The sequence below is a fragment of the Lithobates pipiens genome, unplaced genomic scaffold, assembly GCF_037356315.1.
Source record: "Lithobates pipiens isolate NorthernLeopardFrog02 unplaced genomic scaffold, aLitPip1_a1.2 Scaffold_25, whole genome shotgun sequence".
NCBI lineage: Eukaryota > Metazoa > Chordata > Amphibia > Anura > Ranidae > Lithobates > Lithobates pipiens.
In genome coordinates, this window is record NW_027507787.1 from 54,644,453 (window position 1) to 54,652,590 (window position 8,138).

General features: G+C 37.6%; 1 long non-coding RNA gene across 1 annotated transcript; it reads right to left on the bottom strand.

Moving 5' to 3' along the window:
• Positions 1-733: 733 nt before the first annotated feature.
• LOC143930283 (uncharacterized) lies at positions 734-5,882 on the bottom strand. The gene is made up of 3 exons (XR_013262746.1): positions 4,936-5,882; positions 1,563-1,917; positions 734-1,474 (listed from the first exon to the last, which is right to left on the bottom strand). It is a non-coding gene; the product is annotated as an uncharacterized LOC143930283 (long non-coding RNA).
• Between the last annotated feature and the right edge of the window lie 2,256 nt (positions 5,883-8,138).

Consider the following 8,138-nt stretch of genomic DNA (forward strand, 5'->3'; position numbering starts at 1 on the left):
TACCTGAATTGTCTTTTCCTCTTTATGACAAGCATTTAAAAAGTCTAGAGTAGGTAGGTTGAGTGCAATGCCTTTACATTGTTATAGCCATAAAATGCCACCACTCCTGTCTGCTAATTGGAACACATTTCCTGATCAATTCACCTGAAAGGTAACCTGTCTTTTCTGTGGATGGGGCCTTTTTTTTTTCCCAGAGGAACAATGACATCTCCCACAAGTTCAGATCCAGTCCTGGTGCCCTTTCCTGTCTCCTGCCCTCGCCCTCTGTTTATTTGCCCTGTCTCCTGATCATTGAGGATGAGAGTGTATAAACTTGTAACTGGTCTGCACCAGAGGGATCTTCTTCCCTGTTATCCATTCTCCCATGACCGATTAAACATCAACTGGTTAAATAAAAATTAATATCAACTTCTAATGTCATGTTGTTTATAACTAATGAACTGATTAGGGGATAAACACATCAGCAAGACATTTCAGCTCCCTGTCTACTATCAGAAATATGGTTAAATTAGATTAAATCTATTTTTTTTTCCCAGGCAATATACTTGTTAACACTTAAATGTCTCTCTTTGGCTGCTCAAGATGCATCTTTATACCTGTAAAAAGATTGCTGTTAAATTTTAATGACATCTTTATAGGCATTTTCTCATTTAATATTAATGATGTCATATTGTAATTTACTGGGTTGTGTGTGCAAAAATTATAATCTTAAATAGGACTCGATACAGAATAATATATTCATTATTATTTATTATTTAATATTTCAATAAATCATGTAAAGGGGGCAAGCAGTGAATCCAATACAATAAACATTATTTGTTTTTATTTCCTTTAAAATATTTTGAAATTAATTGAATGTGAGTGTATTTTTTCAATAATAATTACAGGGAAAAAATAAATAAAACAAAACTTCTATTTTAGTTAGCAGTAGGTAACTGGTAGCTATGAATAAAAATCTTCTTAATTAGAAAAAATATATAATAATAATGTCCATCTGGTTGTAGGAGCAGTGTTTTCTTGTATTTAGATATGAAATAGAGTGAAGCATTTAGTATCCTGGACCCTGATGTGTATACAATACGTTCCCAACCTGTAAGCAATGTTTGCCCACAAGCTGCACCACTGACAATAAAGTAAAAGCGCAAATAGGCTTTTTAAACCAATTTAGCAAACGCATAAATGCAATTTTAATGAAGAATCAATGTGCAAATAGTTCATTTTTCTTACGAATCCATCTGTGAACCTGACAGAGACTCTATGCCGTTAAATCAATGGGGAAAAAAAAATCTTTAAGGTGGTAAAAGAAGCAGATTGTCCCGGGTGTGTGTCTGGCGATTTGTCTTCTTTCCTGGTGTTGAAGTCGGGAAGGGGTGGGTTGCCTGCTCTTGTACTGGATAGGGCTGTCAGCATTGAGCGGTAGGTGAGCGAAAGGCGTTGACGCTTCTGTGTCAACCAAGAAGTCTTCTCCAGGACCCTAAAGTTACCAAAACATAACCAACACATTGTTTGGCCCTTCAAAGCTATCGAGGGTGTTTTCTGGAGTTTATTTTTAGCTTATTTACCTTTTCCCTTTCTCAGTCCCACTCCAATGGAAGCATATATGTTCCTGGGACTTTTCTAGAGATCGGAACCGTTTAGCTGTGGATGGCTGGTCCGATAGCATGGTACCCAGCTGAGAGGCCGAGCGTACCTCCTGGTGTGGTGCTGTGTGATAGAAGGGCCATTAATCAGGGTGGACACAGCTCACAGCACTCAGTGCCCAGTTATGGAGATCTCAGGATGCCAGGCAATGCCATCTCTTTCTGGGTGAAGTCGGCTGTGAGACTTTTCCAAGGGCAAGACATTTCACCAAGTCATCCTTCTAGAACTGTGACAAGGTCGCCTTGGTGTTTTCAACTTTTTGTTGTATGTTGTGATCTGTAAAAATGAAAGTGCGGATTTCTCAGTTTTAATCTACAGTTGAATGTGTTTTATCTACTATGTGTGCTTTTCTATTTATATGTGTGCTTTTCTATTTATATGTGTGCTTTTCTATTTATATGTGTGCTTTTCTATTTATTTACTATCATCTTCTGTTTCCAAATAATGTGCCGAAAGCCGCCTCGTTTTTATGTTACTTCTCTACTCGTCTGTAACTTTTAGCGATCGTTTTTCTCTGTTTTTTATTTGATCTTCACTAATTTAACTTTTTACAATTTATACAATAAATAAAATATTGTTCATAAAAGCAACAATTGCTCTGTCCCTTTTATTAGTTGTTCTGTCCCAGGTCCTGATAACTTAGCCCATCATAACTTTTTTGCCATCACATTTGCTTTCAGTTTGGTTTTACTGCTTAGAATGAATAACTCTTGTTAAATAAATTTATAAATAAAAAAGTTTAAAAAAAAAATAACTTCCTGAGATTTGAATACATTATATTTGTTTTGATAAATCCTACTGTAAATGGAGAAAGTTTCTGAACGTTGCACCTCCAGAGAGTGCGGTGCCTTGTGTTGTGTGCCCAGGTGACAGCTGTCAGTCTGTCTATATATCTCTGGGTACCTCTCACCCGGTATAATAACACAGTGCCTGGTATTAGGAGGTAACAAACCCAGGAGGGGTAAAGAAAATATTGGAAGCCATACTAATTGTTTTCTTTAGGCTCGGTCCAGGTAAACTTGGTACACCCCCTCCCCCCCCTTTTCCCATCCTTCAGTGTGTACTGAGGATCTGTGAAATCCCTTCTGCATTTCAGCTTTAAATAGGGAGATCAATAGAAAACAGTTGTAATGATACAATTAATTATGGCAAAATTAAAAGCGAGTAGAAAATCAATCTCTGATGGTGTTGAAGATGAAATTAAATTGATAGTCCATCTGTTCACCCCGCAGACCGTATAAATATGCAACCCAAGGACAGAGCTAATGGGATCAGCCTGGCTGGGACTGCACACAGCTCCCCCTGATCCTCTTCTCCTCCCCGTCCCATCTCCAGCCTGCTGCCTGCTCTCTTCTTTGTTTGTCTCTCCTTTCCTCAAGTCGTTTAACCCCATCCTGTGCACCATCCATAGAAATTCATAGAAATGGATACACGACAGGGATTTTTCTTTCTGATCAGGGTCGGTGCCCTGTACAGCTTGTCACTCTGCCCACTAGTAGATTCTGGCCAGCTATGATCCATCCCCATCCAATGACCCCTTCAGATCCCTACTCTATTAACCCTGAGCTGACTGCCCTGCACAGTCTTGTCGGCTTGATTCCCTCCTCTGTTTGTTTTGATTTTTATGTGAGCTGCCTCTCTTTCTCTTGGCTCTAGTGACATGCTGTGGAGGAGATGAGATCTAGACACAAAAGCGACTAAAACTCTTTACCAATAGTCAAACTTGCATGCTGGGGGGGGGCTTTTAACTCGTTCACTGCCAGGGGGTATCTACCCTACCCTGATCATTGCCTGGAAGTGAACAGGTGCTGAAGTGCGCCATACAGGTGTATGCAGATCCTGCACTTGGTCTGGAGGGGAATGGAAAAAGAAATATATAGTAAAAATAATCCAGACACAAAAAGAAACATGCATTTTTTATTAGAAAGTATCAACAAAACAAGAATAGATAGATAGATAGATAGATAGATAGATAGATAGATAGATAGATAGATAGATAGATAGATAGATAGATAGATACATGAAAGGAACAAATCAACGCCTCTCAAAATAGCTTGAAACTACATAAATAATTATATTATTTTGGTTCATTAAAATATATCTGATCCAAAACTTTTGTTTTCTTTTAGATATAGTAGTGAATGATTAAAAGCCTCATCCAATAATTGGTAGAAACATAAAAAGATAGATAAAAAATATGATAGATATTTTATAGAGTGGTAAACATAGATAGATAGATAGATAGATAGATAGATAGATAGATAGATAGATAGATAGATAGATAGATAGATAGATAGATAGATAGATAGATAGATAGATAGATAGATAGATAGATTATGCATTATGATAGATAGATAGATTATGCATTATGATAGATAGATAGATAGATAGATAGATAGATAGATAGATAGATAGATAGATAGATAGATAGATAGATAGATAGATAGATAGATATAAAGTGTATTTTCTTGTAATCCCAGTTACCTGTCCCTCTATACTCCCCGTTGGTAGGCTTCTTGTAACTCCTAAATGAGCGCTGTTTAAATCCGACATCAGACATTCAATATGCCTTTTATTCTGTAAGTGGCTTGTTGTCAGGATTTTAGGATAAAGAATTAGCAAATGATCCGACTGACCCCTCTCCTCCCACCGCCCATCCAGGCAGCCTGGGGCCACAAGCCTCCACACCAATTGGATGAATTAATTGATGTACTGAAAAGAGTATGATTACCGCTTCTGTTGTATATGTTTCTACAACAGTAAATACTACCAGTTTTGTAGGATCTGTTACTCAAATAATATATAGCAAAAAAAAAAAAAAACACGACACCAACAAAATTAAATATAATAATTTAATAAGGCATTTAAACCAATTCACAACCGTCCCGAGCACAAATAGTACAAAAGTTACAAATACAAATGTTATTTTAAGTTTTCTAAATACCAAGGCCATAAAATCCAACTTATTCGCTGATAAACTAACAATACCCCCAAATGATCGTGTCTTCGGGACAGCCATTGCTGCTTTATTATTGGAAGACACAAAGATGCGACAACGAATCGATCTGATGCAGGCTAATAGGCAGAAGAAGAAGATAGAGAATAGTATTAGGACACAGGATCTGCCTCCCATATACACCCAGCACTAGGCAGAGAATGGCAAAGTGAACTTACACAAGTGCTGGTCAGAAGGGGACACTTGTATAGGACAGGTGACAAAAAGACCTGTGCGGGACACAGAGCTAGGGAAAGAGTCAGCGACTGTATGGGAAATGTTACATATGTGAATCAAACCTTATCAGATCAGGTCACAGATCTCCCTCCCGGTGTGGATGTTGTGTCCACCTGCTTGTAGCAGAATCTCCATCAGGCTCAGCGTGCTGGGAGGATATGATGGCTGATCACTTGAACACATACTCCCTCCCCTCCTCTCCCTCTCATCCTTCATCCACTCCAATTCACTGTCCCCTTACTGAGAAACCTCTACAACATACCCGACAGCTCCATACAATCCACATCTACCTGGCCTTCACAGCCACCCAAAATCCCCCGACCCCCTGCTCTCTCCCTCTACCCACTGCTCTCAATCTCTGTACCCACTACTCTCCCTCTATATACCCCCTGCTCTCTCCCTCTACCCACTGCTCTCCTTCTCTATACCCACTATTCTCCCTTTATTCCCCCCTGCTTTCTCCCTCTACCCACTGCTCTCCTTCTCTATACCCACTATTCTACCTCTATATACCCCCTGCTTTCTCCCTCTACCCACTGCTCTCCTTCTCTATACCCACTATTCTCCCTCTATTGCCCCCTGCTTTCTCCCTCTACACACTGCTCTCCTTCTCTGTACCCACTACTCTTCCTCTATATACCCCCTGCTTTCTCCCTCTACCCACTGCTCTCCTTCTCTATACCCACTATTCTCCCTCTATATACCCCCTGCTCTCTCTTCATCACCCTTTCTTTCACTAAAACCCAGAGGCCATTAATAGCTAATGCTGGAGATGAATGGCTCCCTGCCATTCTAACAAACCCCTTTTAATTACACGTCAAACTAAAGTCTTTTTCACTTTCAAAGGGGGTTAATCATTATATTAAAAAAAAAAAAACTAAACAGCACTTAAACTCTCACTAGGATAAACTATGTAAGCAGATGGAAAAAAAAGAGCAAATCCTCCCTCAGAAAAAAATGAAGTAATCTAACTTTTAGAGAAATACAATAATTATAAAATAAAATAATTACAAATATACAGAAATGCATATGATTTGTAACATAAATATAAAAACAATTAAAATAAATACATACATAAATATTTACAAATGCAAATATATTATACATTTTTGTTTTATTTTATTGTTTCGATTTTTTCTTTTATAATATTTTCTTTCTTTCTTTTTTCATTCCTTCTTTTCTTTCTTTCTTTCTTTCTTTTTTCATTCCTTCTTTTCTTTCTTTTTTCATTCCTTCTTTTCTTTCTTTCTTTTTCACTTCCTCGCTGTCTTCACTCTCTGTGTCGGTGTGCATTGCTATTTTCCTGGCTCTATTTCTCAGGCTCCTGGCCCCTTCTTGTCACTGAGGTTATATAAATGTTATTTTAGTGAGTGTGAATGAACATTTGTGGCAGGGCCTGCGGCGATGTAACCTTGGAAGGGCAGAGAGGAGAGACAGGAGGAGGATGCTTCATTACTGCTGATTAAAAGGGGCTTTTAATAAAGAAGATAATTCGCTCATTTGCAATTTTATAGAGGAAATGTATAGTGCTATAAACACCGCTTCTTCCTAGCGCCTGAGATTCGTATATAGAGGCAGAAATCACAGTAAAATTATAGGTGAATAATTCTATCTTGCTCACAAACACTGGATAATTCAACAAACAAGCACCGCCTAGCTGTAAATTTGGAGCTGCCATGTGTTTACCCCTGTGCTCTGGTCCTTTTCCCATGACCTGACCAGTGTATGCCATCTGCCTGCTGGTCAATGGTGTGGCTGAACAGGACATAAAATGCTGAAATATTACAGTATATCTAAAACCTAACCTTCTTTCTTTTTTCATTTTGGATAGAGGAGGGTTAAAAACGCTTCCCATTAGAGATATTTCCCTGTACTTCCTGTTCTGTAAGTTCATCAGGAAGTGAGAAGTTTCCTTTCCAGTTTGAAGATAATCCTTTCAGTTGTCAGTGAGCTAGTGGTGCTAACCCCCACCATTCTGTGTAAATAAAAAAAGTCCTGTCTTTAGTTATATGTTAAGCTCACTTTCGGTTTGTATATATATATATATATTATGTGTGTGTATTTGTATTAAAATGCGGTACTGTGATTGTGTCTCTTTAATGGGTATTTTTCTGCTTGGTTTGTGTGTTTTGGTCATTTTATGTGTGTTGCAATCCCCTTGCCTCTTCGGTGTTTTTATACTTTATTTAAAACCTTGTTTTCTTTTCCACATATGTGCCACACTGTGCAATCTAGCTTTCTTTTTTCTTGTATACTCTTTTTTTGTAGTCTTCTTTTTGTTAGTACTGTGCGTTATGTGTGTATTTTACATGCTGTTTTATGTGTATTGGACTCTTTTAGTTGATAAGGCTTTGGTGTGTGTGTGTATGTTTATTTTTTGTTTGTTTTTTTTTGTTTGTTTTTTAAGCTTTCTCTTATTAAGCTTTAAAACTACCTTTTTTTTTCATTTGTTGCTTTCTATTGCAATGTCTGTTTCTATTATCTGTAAAATGTTATGTAATTGTGTATGTGCTCAGTCTTTGTTGGTCTGGGGCAGTCCTGTGCCCTGTAAAGGACTCCCCTTCTTGTCTGTATTTGTGGAAATGCCTGTAGTAAAGGCTAGAGGTTAAAGTGTCGGGTTCTACATAAAGAACAGCACACGTGGCCCATATGCCATTCAGGACAGTAAATACACAGTTTTCCTCTGCTCCAGCAGCCAGGCCTAATATATATATATATATATATATATATATATATATATATATATATATATATATATATATATATATATATATATATATATATATATATATATATATATATATATATATATATATATATATATATATATATATATATATAATCTAGCTATACCTGCCCTGTCTTCCAGTGCTCAGTGCTGGAGGAAACACTCGGATCAAATATGCAGTGGTATTAAAAGCAGGCAAAAGGAGAGGAAATAGGGGGTCTTGGATGAAAGAGAGAAGGGATAGCTTTAGGGTAATTGTGCTGTGGAGTGTGAAATTGCAGCCTGTGGTGTTCCGTATTGTACCAGAAGCTCAACAAAACTCATCCTTCCAGAGACTCTTCCACCAGCCTCTCCATTTTGGCCACGAGTATGTGTTCAGAAAATGAATGGGCGACACAAATAAAATTAAATATATATCTCTTTATACCTCAGGTATATGTGTACGCCTCTGCTAAGCAGAAGATTGCTGCTGAGATCCCACCATAGAACAAATCATTCAATAGAAAAAAGTTCCCAAACCAGACAATAATAATAAAG